The sequence below is a fragment of the Tursiops truncatus genome, chromosome 16 (assembly GCF_011762595.2).
Source record: "Tursiops truncatus isolate mTurTru1 chromosome 16, mTurTru1.mat.Y, whole genome shotgun sequence".
NCBI classification, from domain to species: Eukaryota; Metazoa; Chordata; class Mammalia; order Artiodactyla; family Delphinidae; genus Tursiops; species Tursiops truncatus.
In genome coordinates this window covers 81860382-81873365 of record NC_047049.1, presented here as the reverse complement: position 1 = coordinate 81873365, position 12984 = coordinate 81860382, and the positions used below count along the sequence as shown (strand labels likewise).

Genomic DNA, 12984 nt, shown 5'->3' with positions numbered 1-12984 from the left:
CCCTTTGCCGGCCTCTGGCTGCATTGACCCCTGATCATGAACTAGATCCTCAGATTCTGTAACCGCTGCCACGCAAACAGTGATGCCACACGTACATTTCAGACGGAGAACAAGGCCCAGTGTCTTCCTTCGAGCTTCCTCCATCCAGTGTCCCCAGGTAGCGGTCCTTTCCCAGCTCCTTGTCAGTTCCTGCCGCAGGGGTACGCTTGTGCTTCCAGATCTTTCCTCTCGCTCATCTGGTCCTCTGACCTCCCCTGGGCTGTCGCCCTCACCACTCAGGCCCAAGGCCGGAATCTGCGGAGAAAACGCTTTGACCTCCCCGCGCCTGACAATTCGTGTCACACAAACAAACAGAACAGCTCTCTTTGTTGCTGCAGTGTCTGTGTTTAGGTCAATGGTCCCTTTACAGTTTTCTCCAGGAACAGTGATGGGAACCTTCTTCAGTCAGGTTGTTTTCTAGAACAAAGGAACAGTCTAAAACCCATTCAAGCCTCCATAACAGATGAACCAAAGTCAGAGAGAGATCATAGTAACAGGAACAATTTAAGCGGTTCCTGGGTATCAGGCTAAATGCTTCACACAATTACTTCATTGTACCAGGTAATAAAGGAACATCACCTCCATTTTCCAGGTGAGCTGAGGTTTAGTCATTTGCCCAACGTTGTAAGTTAGCTGGTGGCAGGGCAGGACTTTGCCCCTGGCTGTATACTCTCAACCCCACACCATGCTGGTGCCTGGTCGTGATATCTCACCAGGAGACTCGGGGATGATGGAGGATCCCCAGTGCTGCCAGGTATGACGTTAAGTCACCAGAGACGTTCCCACCCTTCGCGGCCCAGCTCCGGGGCTACCTCCGAGTGTCAGGGGACAGCCCTTCTGAATCTAGCGAGAGCCGTGAGGCTCCAAAGGAGCAGGGGCCCCCTCGCCCCCTCCTCCCTGTGTTTCTGCCTGGGCTTCTGGAAAGCAGAGCCTGAGACAAGTCCTTGGGGCCCCCGGGGGGGCAGGCAAGGAGGGGATGTGAACGGGAAGGAGGGAAGGCCACCTGGGTCGCGCCGTCCGGCTCTGCTGCTCGTGCTGTGACCCTGTGGGGCCGCCTCTCAACTGCCCACCTTGTGTTTTGCGTGTGTGTCGGGGGTTGCCTGGACCACTCCTCTCCTGCGCAGGCTGCTGGCCTAAGTGGACCCAGAAGATTCAAGCATTCAGAGCACAGAGCCGTTGGGTCCTGCTGTACAATCTCTCTTCTCTAGGATGTGCACTTCCTTCCGAGAAAACATCCTCCTACCCCCAGGGACAGGGTCACCCTCTGTCTGCAGCAGGTTGGGCACATCCGCCATCCCCTGTAGCCAGGTTGTTTGCCTTAGATGCTCCACGTGTGGGACACTAAGGGCAGTCAGGTTAGCCCTGCTCAGCTGGGGTCTCCCCAGGCCCCAGGCCTCGGTTCCTGACTTAGGTGAGCAGCTGCTCAGAAGGGAGAATATTCATCTCCACCCAACACACAGTTCACTTCCTCTTCACCCAAAGCAGCAAAGGCTGGGGAGACAGCCCTGCCCCCATCACCCCGTTCACAGCTGCTTCACCAGATCCGCCTCTCAGGTTCCCTGCCTGAAACGTCTGCTTCCAGTGGATGGCTTGCCACCAGCTCCTGAAGGTCCTATCCCTCACCTGCTTGCAGTTTTGAGAAGCTTCTTCCAGCCCACCTGTCATTTAGACCCTTGGCTTTGACCGGCACTTCCTATGCCGGGTGTAGAACGCTTTCTTCTGGGTTTCCTGATGGAACACAGCTACGAGGTAAAGCTTTGTCCGAATCTCAACTTTCATATTTGTGTGATTAGACCTGAGGCTCTCACTACGCCATCCTGGACTCCAGTACCAATCGGCGCTTTGTGCTGCAGGCAGTCGTTTTTGAGTCCAGTTCATTCCCCCTATGGCAGCGGGGGGATTGGGGGGAGGGGGTGGGAGGGACACAGGGTGTCATGAATCCATGAACCTCTTGGAGATTAATGCGAGGAGAGGGAAGCAGACCCCCCCCCCCCCCGCCTGCCCCTCCTGGGCAAGGCGTCTCTAGGTGGCGGGTGCCCTCAGGACAGGGGGTCCTGCCGGTCACACGTGGATGCCCAAGCGGGTTCTCGGGGCTGACTGAAAAAGTGAACAAAATGTCGTGATCCGAGCACGGGTTGCAAAAGCATTTCCAGACACAAGGAGAATGTAAGGAAGGTAGATTTTATTAAAGAGAAGGGTCTCTGCCAGAACGGCAGGCCGACTTCCTGGTAGCCGGGGAAAGTCGACACTGAGCATGGGTTGCTTGTCTGTTTTTATAGCCAGGGAAGCTGCAAGTCATCTGCTGACTAGGCAGGGTATGTGTACTTGCAGTGTGCTGAGCGGGAGAAAATGGGAGCAAATGTCTTTCCTTCTATGGGATGGGAAAGGGGCGGGGCATGCTGCTCGGGAGGGCTCTGGGACATGGCAATGGTCCCATTGTGACAGAGTGATGGGAGTCCTGTAACTCTTTGTTCCAGCAATATTGGCCTTTTGAGTTTATCTTTTTTGTTTGTTTGTTTTTGCGGTACGCGGGCCTCTCACTGTTGTGGCCTCTCCCGTTGCGGAGCACAGGCTCCGGACGCGCAGGCTCAGCGGCCATGGCTCACGGGCCCAGCCGCTCCACGACATGTAGGATCCTCCCGGACCGGGGCACGAACCCGTGTCCCCTGCACCGGCAGGCGGACTCTCAACCACTGCGCCACAGGGAAGCCCTTGAGTTTATCTTTCTCTTCGTCCTTGGAGCGCACCCACAAGACTTCTCCGGCAGCCGCACAGTGCTCCTTGCAGGGCTCACCTCAGCTCCATGGAAGCTGGACTAAGGGAGGTGTTCCCTTATTTTCAAATGTCAGTGATCGCAGATGTTGATCAAGCGTGTGCGTGCGCTGCTCTGCGACTTCCGGGTATTAACGCAGCTACACCTTACAGGTGTGCGTCGTTAGCACCTCTAGCCGCAGGTGAGAGAGCTGCTGCCCCGACAGGTGGGGGCACTTGGCTGCTGGAACCACTGAGAAGGGGTGAGTGGGGCCCGGACCCCATGCAGCTCGGCCCGAGCCTGTTTCCCTCGCACTGCCACCGACTGTCCTTAGAAACATCCTTATTGCCAATCTTTCTGTCTAACCTCTCCTGGCTGAGCTGGCCTGGCTGAGACGCAGGCAAACCAATCACTGAGACCGTGAGAAGGAGACAAAGAGTGACGCGGAGTACCTTGAGTGCAGGGACTGTGTCCCATGACTCCCTTTTTAATTTTAATTTTGAATGGTGATAAAATACACATGACATGAAAGCCGCCACCTTAGCCATTCTCGAAGCGTAGGTTCAGTGGCTGGAAGGACATTCACACTGTTGTGCAACCATCACCACCATCCGTTCCCAGAACACTTTCATTTTGCAAAACTGAAACCCTGTGCCTGTTACCCAATCGCTCCCCCGTTTCCCCCTCCCCCAGTCCCAGCCCTGCTCTCAGTGTCTCTCTATAAATAGGATCGTACAGTATTTGTTCTTTTGTGACCGGCTTACTTCACTGAGCATCGTGTCCTCAGGATCCACCCATGTTGTAGCCTGTGTCAGAGTTTCCTTCCTTTTTACGGCTGAATAATACTCCATTGTACGGATGGACCACATTCGGTTTATCCGTTAGTCAGTTGGTGGACACTTGGGTTCTTCCACCCTTTGGCTATTGTGAATAATGCTGCTATAAACCTGAGTGTACAAACATCTGTTCAAGTCCCTGGGTTCAGTTATTTTGGGTATATGCCCAGAAGTGCGATTGCTGGATCACATGGTAGTTCAATGTTTAATTTTTTGAGGACCCTCCATACTGTTTTCCACAGTAGCTGCACCAATGTACATTCCCACTAACAGTGTAAAAAGATTTCAATTTATCCACATCTTTGCCAATGCTTGTTATTTATTGCGCTGTTTATTTTTTTTTTAATAATAGCCATCCTAATGGGTGTAAGTTTGTGTCTTACAATTTTTGAGTTCCTTGTGACCCTCTAGCATGGTACAAGCTTACATTTGTAGGAAAATCTGTGATTTTCAAATTACACATGTATTGCCTACATGTGAAGTTGTGGGGAAGATGCGATTCCCATCTCACTGGTGAGGAAACCGAAGCTGAGACAGATGCAATGATTTATCTGAGATGAGAAGGCTTGTGCGTGACGGTGGCAGGACCAGCACCCAGCACTGCAGCTGCCCTGGCCGGCCGGTGAGGAGGACACTTCCCACGTGCCGGGCAGGGTCCAGCCCTGGGCTCTGCAAAGTAGTGTCCTCACTTTACCAACAAGGCAGCAGAAAGGGAGGCTGAAAGGAGTCCCCTGCCACGCAGCCTGGGAGGGTACCTCTGCGGCCCCGGGCCCTGGGCCACAGCCTGCTCCCTTCCCGAGCTCAGAGCTGGCTTCTGAGAGTGAAGAGGGATAAAGAAAAGCAAGAGGTCCTGACTCGACAGCAGTAAAAAGTGCTGGGGAGGGGCTTCCCTGGTGGCGCAGCGGTTGAGAGTCCGCCTGCCGATGCAGGGGACACGGGTTCGTGCCCCAGTCCGGGAAGATCCCACATGCCGCAGAGTGGCTGGGCCCGTGAGCCATGGCCGCTAAGCCTGCGCGTCCGGAGCCTGTGCTCCGCAACGGGAGAGGCCACAACAGGGAGAGGCCCGTGTACCGCCAAAAAAAAAAAAAAAGTGCTGGGGAAAGTAGGGCCATTGGGTCGGGGGGTACCTGGCTCCTATTAGCCACGTACCAGCTGTCTTTCTTGCAAAGAAGAAGTATAACCTCTGGTCTCGTGTTCCTCATGTTCAAGACAGGGATGGCAGTGACAAAGCCCATGGGTGTTCGGAGGACCCACAGTGCATCTCCCAGCCCAGGGTGGCTCAAGGCCAGGCCAGCGAGCATCCCTCCCCTCCCAGGGCCTGAGCGTCCCTCCCCTCCCAGGGCCTGAGCAGCCCGGGCAGGTCTGCCCCACACCCGCAAGCAGCAGCTGTCCTGTTCTCTGTGGTCCAGGCCGGGAAGGGAGAAGGGACCTGTGAGAGGAGTGATTTAGCAGGCCAGCAGCAGTGCTCTGAGTGTCACGGGGCCAGCCCCCATCAGACAGCGCCGGCCACTTTCCAGAGCCGTATAAATAGCTGCGAGGGTGACATTGCAGAGGCCTCTGCCTTGGAGCGCCAGGAAAGGTCATTCATATTCTAGGCAGCAATAGGACTTATGTTACTGAAAATAAAGATTTCATGTATTTGTACACATCTGTCCATGGATGTGTCCTACAAACACACTTTACAGTGACCTTCCGGGGGTCTGACCCCACAGCTCAGCCGGCACCTAATCCGTATGGGGTTATTAACAGGATCTGGGGACCAACCGTGAGCCCCTCTGAAATATAATCCTTGCCTGTCAGAGGCTTTCAGAGCTCAGCTCACTCTACCGTGGAATGATGGTGTTCCTTCAGCACGCCTGCTAAGAAATTCTTATGCTAGCAACGTACGCTGCCCTGAAGTGTTTCATGGAAATTAGATTTCGGGAGAACAAAATAGCACAGAGCTCAGAGGCTGCAAGAGGCGGGATCCCTCTTTGTTCCTCATCTGCCCAGTAATTAATTTCCTCCACAGCACAATGTGAAGGAAAAGATTGTGTTCATTAATTTATCTTCCACCTGTTCCCAAGGTTGATTTTGAATGCTTCTTAACAGGAGACTTTGTATCCAGGAGGGAGATTTAATATCATCCCAAGAGCTGTCATCTGAGTGCCATGGACCAGGCTGCCCTGAGTGATGCCCCCAGACGAAACCACTTGGGCTTGAGTGATTATCACAGTGAGGTCCTGGGTGAGGAGAGCCTCTGCCGACCCCAGAGGGCACCCTGCCCTCACTCCTCAACGGGAGTTTTGGGAAGATATTCAGGGTCTCCGGGGAGCACCAGATCCCCACGCCTCCCGTTCCCCCTTTTCCACCCAAGGCAAGTGAGTCATAAGTGTCCAGAATGTAACTGTAGAAACACCAGGACACAATTAAGCTCAAGTACAGGAAGCACACAGATACTTTCTGTGGCAAATCTGATTATCTGCAGCAAATGAGCAGGGTGGAAACTTCCACCTGAAATCTCGCCCATCACCTCATTTTCAACTGTTTATTTTTTCTTCAGACGTAGGAATTACAGAGTGGTAGAATTCAGAAAATCATATTTAACCCTCATTTAGATGCAATCTGAATCACCTGAATGAAATGTGAATACTTTTCTAGATTTACAGGGAAAATAAAAAGAAATTTAAACCAGCAAGAAAGGCATTAGATGTTTTTTTCTGTACCCAGTGCATACAATACCAGGATCTTTCTGCCAGCACTGGGGCTCTTTTCCTCAGCTATAATGGAGAAGAAAAAAGTATACAATTCCAGGAAAGCATAGTTTGGGATTCAGAAGAGCCATCCATTCTGCCATTTAGTTATTTATTCAACAGATACCTATGGAGCCTGGCATGGTGCCGGCCCCTGGAAGGTCAGTGGTAAGCAGACCGCACTCCCTCTTCCTGCCACTCGCTGTCTAGCCAGAGAAGCTGAGTTATCACAACAGCTGTGACACTTGTAACTGTGCTACGGGTGTATGAGGGAGGCTTGCCCTAGCTTGCGATGGGGGGATGGCAGGGAGGCTCCCCTGTGCACAAAATACTCAGCACAGACCAGAAGGAGGGACATCCCTGGAGGAAAGAGGGTGGGGAAGAATGTTCTGGGCAGAGAACAGCATGTGAAAAGGCCCTGTGGTCGGAGGGGACATGGACACGTGGAAAGCTTACAGAGGCTGCGGGGCTGGGTGGGAGCAGAAGTGAAGAGTGAAGGTGAATACAGCCTGGAGGGGCGAATGGGGCTAAAGGGGTAGGGGTGGGGGCCACACTGGGCAGGGAGCCACAAGCCAAGGTCAGGACTCTTGATCCGGATGAGGGGTCAATCAGAGTCTGACCTCAGGCCTCTTATAGTGCAAAGCAGGTCTCCCTGGGCTTGACTCCTGGCTCTGTTCTGCAGTATTCGAGGGGCCTGGCCTTGGCGTTTGAACATCTCTGGGGCTCCGTGTCCTCGTCTGTAAGAGGAGGTAACGATACTCCATCTTCAGAGGGTTGGTGTGAGGATTAGATGAGATTGCGTGTCTGGGGGCTGAGATTCGTGCATGGACCTTTCCATGCTTGAACATTACCGTCGTCTTTTGTTATTGTCTTTGAGTGCCTCTCACCAGATAATCTCGAAGCGCTTTCCAGCTCTGATGTTCCAGGTTTCTAAAAATCTTTTCTGAGATTTTCACAGTAACTCTCGCCCTCATAAATGCAAGGAGTGATGATTTTAATTATCGAGCACAGGGTTGTGTTTCAGGTACATGGACCCACGGGAAGCCACGGGATGGGATGAACTGACCCAGAGAATGTGTGCCTGGAGAGAGGAGAGGAAGGCTGAGGTCAGGCCCCGAGCATCACCGACGCTGATGAAACAAAAAGAAAAACCAGCGAGGTGGGAGGAATTGTCAGGATGGGACTCGGATACTCATAACCCCTGAGTTCAGGAGGAGGTGGTGCTGAAGGAAGTGGGAGCTTCCAGGAGGGCAAACCCTGGTGATGACTCCCCCAGGGTGAGGACAGAGGGCAGGACCAGTGGATCTGTTGGCCTGCAGCTCATGGGTACCTGGGGCCCTTATGGTGTCAGCATGCAAACTGGGAAGAGATGTCGTCCTCAGGAACCTGAGCTCCACTTGCAGGAAATTGTCCTCACTTGTGATGTCATTGGGACCAGACCCTCCTGCTGTCGGCCTGATATCCCCCTGTGAGGGCCACCGTGTGACCTCTGGCCTTAGCCTTGGACAGAGCACACCTGCCCATCGGGGCGACCACCACACAGGCAAGCTCTGAGAACACAGCTTCGGAACGCACCTGACTGGGGGCAAAGGAACATCAAGAATTCGAGAATTCGGTGGATGGGGGTTGAGGCAGAGGCCAGAGTAATGTGAGATATTTGGAGGCTGAACGGCAGGAGCCTGTGGAAAGGCAGAGAGAGAGAACTGAGAACCCAAGGGAAGAGGCTGAATGGAGATCCTGAGGACTGGAGCCCCAGGGGCTCCTTCCAGCTGTGGGCCCACTGCCCACCCAGCGTGGAGACAGCTGTGCCCAGGGGGCTGCAGCCCGGCCTGCACTCCCCTCACTCGCTGAGGGAGGATCTGCAAGCACGTGCTCTTTATTTGCTCTCACTACATCTGCCTGGAAACAGAAGCCCAACCACAGATTGGACTGAAAAATGGAAAAAGGACTTTTGGGCGGGCATGCTGGGAAGGGAGGCAGAGGGTGTGGCTTCACAAACCTGTCCATCGCAAACACGTCTGGAATTCGAGGGAGGCTGTTTTTCAAAGTGAGACCCAGGATTATTTGCAGAAGAGCATATACCAGGGGGAATTCAGACTCCTGGGCCCTGCCTGGAATACGCTGAGGCAGAACCTACATTTCCCCCACCAGGGTCCCTGGGCCGTCTTAGGCAGTCTGAAATTTGGGACGCATGGATTAGGCGATTAGGTTACACAGGACACTGGTGTGTGTAGGGGGGGCGAGGGCAGAAAGGACCTGGCCCCCAGCTGGGAAAACAGTGCCCAGCCTAGAAAGGAGACGAATGACCCCGAGTGCCAAGCAAACTGCGGAGGGTGTCTCAGAGATCGTGCCACTTCCACCACATCCCGTGGCTGGGGGACACAGGGCCTGGGGGTGGGTGCCCGGGGCACTGTGCAGAGGAGGCCACAAGCTTGGCTCTGAGCCCCTGGGAACAGGAAGGAGGAGTGAATAAGGGCAGAGGGGAACTTAGAGGGGCTTGTTCAGGGAGTACAGAGTCTCTCAGCTTGGCAGGTCCAAGGGTTTGTGCAGGGAAAGGAAGTGGGAAATAAGGCTGAAGGGTGAGTTCGTGCTAAATGGTGCCGGGCTTTGCGGGCGATTCCGTGCAGCTCGGCCAGGAGCCCGCTCTGGGCTGTTAAGCCAAACAAGATGCGGTCTGTGTCCTCACTGAGCTCGCGGTCCTGAGGTGGAGACGGACAGACACGCGTAAGCATCGCTTGAAGCAAGGGCACAGGAGCAGAGGAAGGTGCCGGGGCCCGGGGAAGGGGCAGCGCTGACCCTCTGCAGGCGTGGGCTGGCTCCCCAGACGGCAAATTCCTGGTCCCTGAGTCTCCACGTGGAAAGCTCTAGACGGTTGTTACCTGTAGGCAGTGGGCAGAGCCCGAGGGGTCCTCCAAGCAAAGGAGAGACATGATGAAAGCAGCAGTTCTAAAATCAGAAAAATTGACCACCGGTGTCAAAAGTGAGCCCAACCCCGGCTCCCAAGTGTCCCTCAGTGACCCCCCAGTTTCTCTGCTGTGCGTTGATCATCTGGGGTCACTTCCCCCACCTCCGCCTTCCCCTTTATACTTGGTGCAGGGCCTGGCTTCTTCTACCTCCTTCTTTCCTATTGATGGGTCCGATTTAATCACTTTTTCAGGCGTTCAGGAAAACAGGCAAGTGGCTTCAAGGAGGAAGAGAAGCGAGTGGGGTGGGTGTATTTTTCAGTTATAATAAGACCTTGGATACCTTATGTAGACTCTTGGGGATTAATGACACTGGTCCTCCTTTTCGTTCCCTTGCCCAAAGAATAAGAAGACATCTCCAGACATCACATCTCTGTCCTCCAAGTGCCCCCTTGTCATCAGGCGTCACGACCTTGTGGGGTCCCAGGAGGAGAGAATGAAGGAGCAGGAAAGGCGGCAGAGGGCAATGTGCCTGAATGTGTCTGCTGAGTCCAGGCCGGAGGGATGCTGTCACGGTCTCCCGCTTGGGGAGCTGTCATCATTTTACCCACCGGAGCCCAGGTGTCCTGCTGGAGGTGCTGAGACTCAGCTGCAAGACCGTTGCTGGCTCATGGCCGCCAGAGACGTGGTTCTGACCCAGAGCCTCCCCGAGGCCCTGGTTTTATGTCTCCTTTTGCCCAGAAGGAGAACAGGTTTGTGATGCCCTTGGTCATACATTTGTGGAGACTTCTGGCCAGACCCAGAAAAGCAGTGAGAGGACGGGAAGGAGGATGAGGCTCTGTGCGCGGGGAGGCGCCAGGCTGGGCGCTAGAGGTGGGCGCTGGTCTCGGCCACTGAGCACAGGCTCCTGGGAAGCACACGTGGCTGGGAGCCGGGACCCTGGTCTGGCCTTGCCTCTGACTCTTCCTGCCTCACCCTCAGACGCTGAGCTGGGCTGTAGACTCAGTCCAGGGGGTTGCATTAGATGACCCCTCAGATCTTGTTCCATCAGCTAATGCTTAACAACCTTGCAGAAGCCCCAGAAGCTTTGGCTAAAGGCTGCCTCTTTGCATTCCCACGGCCCGTGAGCTATCACCACACCAACCTGGAGTACGGAGCACCCTGCCAGCCCCCCGGTGAGCCCCCAGGTGGCCAGGGTCATGACCTTCACCTTTGTAACCCCTGCATCTTTGCTGGTGGACCAGCTGCCTTCAGATCTTCCCCCTCGTTGCTGTGACCCACACGGCAGACGGGGGTCTTGCAGCAGCAGTAGCTAAGCGAGGTAAGCGAGCGAATGGTAGCAGCGCCCATGAGGCTTGACACCAAGTCAGGCGTGACTTTGTGTGCTAATAGCAAGGTGGGAGGGGACCTCGGGGAAGACCCCAGCAGCCTCCACCTCCCCCACTGGAGGCTTGAGGAGAACGAAGTCTCCTTCTTCATGGCACGGTGATGGGCCCTTAGGTCTGTCCTTTGCGTCATGGGAGCAGAGGGCACCCTGTAAAGGGAAATTCGATGGATTCCTTTATTAGTTAATTCAACAGGTGCCCCCTGAATGCTCATCACACGTCACTTTCCTGTGCTGGGCACTGTGGACCCAGCCTCACAGTCCGAGGGTGCAGCCGTGATGAAGCGCCGTGGGCGGGGCAGCTCGAACAGCAGAGATAACTGTCTCACAGCTCTGGAGCCTGCGAGTCCAAGATCGGGGTGTCAGCAGGGCTGCTCCCTCTGAGGCTGTGAGGGCGATTGTGGTCCAGGCCTCTCTCCTCGGCTTGCAGATGGCCATCTTCATCCTTGCGTGGCGTCCTCCCTGTGTGTCCGTCTCCAAATTTCCCAGACGTATTGGAGTAGGACTCGCCCTAATGACCCCATTTTACCTTGAGTATCTCTGTAAAGACCCTGTCTTCAAGTGCTATGGTCTCAGTGTTTGTGTCCCCACCCAAACTCGTATGTTGAAATCCTAACCCCAAAGGTGATGGTATTTGGAGGCAGGGCCTTTAAGAGGTGCTTAGATCGTGAGAGTCCCACCCTCCTGATGGGATTGGTGCTTTTATAAAAGAGACCTCACAGAGACCCCTTCCACTGTGTGAAGACACAGTGAAAAGGTGCCCACTGTGACCCAGGAGGATGGCTGTCAGCAGAATGTGACCATGCCGGCGCCCTGATCTCGAACTTCCCACTGTCCAGAGCTGTGAGGAATACATTTCTGTTGTTTATAAACCAGCCAGTCTGTGGCATTTTGTTATAGCAGCTGAAACAGACGAAAACACTAAATAAGGTCACATTTGGAGGTGCTGAGTTAGGGCTTCAACATAGGAATTTGGGAGGAACACAAGTCAAACCATAACAGAGAAGGCAATTTCAGCCCCGAACATCACTCTGAGATTAGCCCAAATCGCCTGGCAGAATCCAAGGGGCCTGGAGGCGGGAGAATCATCGCTGGGAGAGAGAAGGAAGCACCTGCATGGGGTGTTTGTCCAAAAGGTTGGGCCCCGGGGGAACCCTGTGGTGGTGCCGGGGCATGGAGACCAGGGGCAGCGCAAGGCCTTGGGGGTCAGAGGAGGGGGGTGAGCAGAGGAGGAGGAAGGAGATGCTGAAATGTCCCTGCCTGGCCTGCTCTCCCCCAGCCCAGCTCCGAGCAGGACGGATGAGATTTCTCTCTGGAGAATCGCACCCCCTCGGGAAGGCTCACGTGGAGGGAAGCTCATGTCCTGTAGTGCAGGAGCTCTCAGGCCTGGCTGCCCATTAGATCAGAATGTCTGAGGTTCTGTCTGGGCGTCTGCAGATTCCAGAAGTTCACTCCTCAGCTGAGAGCAGAGACTCGCCTGGGCCAGTGCAGGGCACAGACAGTGCTGGCTCTCGACTTCCACTCACCGCCTGCTGCCCGGGCTGTCACCTAATATGGGGCCCCACCCAAACCTGCCAGCTGCCTCCTTCTAGAAACACTCACCAGCATCGCCTGGGAGCCGGCCCCCTCTGTGGATGCTTTCCCGTTACCACGATGACTGTCCCTGCTCTGGCATCATGAATACGGGATGCTGCGGTTAGGATGCCCTCTCGGAGGACAGGTGATTCTCTAGGCAAGATGTGGGTCCACTCACAGAGCTCGGCCTGCTGAGCAAAGCACGAGGTGAGTACTTAATGTCACAGGGCAGGTGAAACCTGGGGGTGGTGACCGCCGGCAGGAGGAGGGCCAGCCGACACACACAGAAGGGGCCATATCGCACGTGGGGCTATCAGGGGAAGGTGGGACACAGCCTCCCCTTGGAATGCTGGCAGACACGCTCTGGGTGGGGGAGAAAGGGCACATCTCACCTTGGGAGGATGTGGACCAGGTGGAAGCCCTTGCTCCTGGGAGGGTGCAGAGCCAGGCCCAAGCAGGAAGTGACCGGTGCTGAGTGACGCCTGGGACCCACCTCGTGCGTTCTCGCCAGTGACGTCCAGGGAGCTTCAGTCTCCACTCTCCTTGCCCTCCAAAACCATTCTGACTGCAGGGCTGAGAAACACGTGCCAGTGTGTGTGAGCAGTTGCCCCTGAAATGGTAACCTCTGGAGGGTTTGCTGAGAAAATCCAGACCCGGAGAGCAACAGCCAGGAAGCAGAGCTGCAGCTGTGGACTATTGGTGCACGTGGTGGCAGTGTTCATGGTGACAGTGCCCATGGTGACAGTGCCCGTGACGGCTCCTG

At 55.0% G+C, this 12984-nt stretch overlaps 1 long non-coding RNA gene across 2 annotated transcripts; it reads left to right on the top strand.

Annotated features, from left to right (window-relative positions):
• Positions 1–1677: 1677 nt before the first annotated feature.
• On the top strand, positions 1678–11750 carry LOC117308496 (uncharacterized). 2 transcript variants are annotated; one of them, XR_004522531.2, is made up of 4 exons: positions 1678–1788; positions 9666–10014; positions 10336–10583; positions 10843–11750. It is a non-coding gene; the product is annotated as an uncharacterized lncRNA (long non-coding RNA). The 2 variants fall into 2 exon arrangements; XR_012326758.1 differs by having other exon boundaries at positions 10336–11750.
• Positions 11751–12984: the final 1234 nt, after the last annotated feature.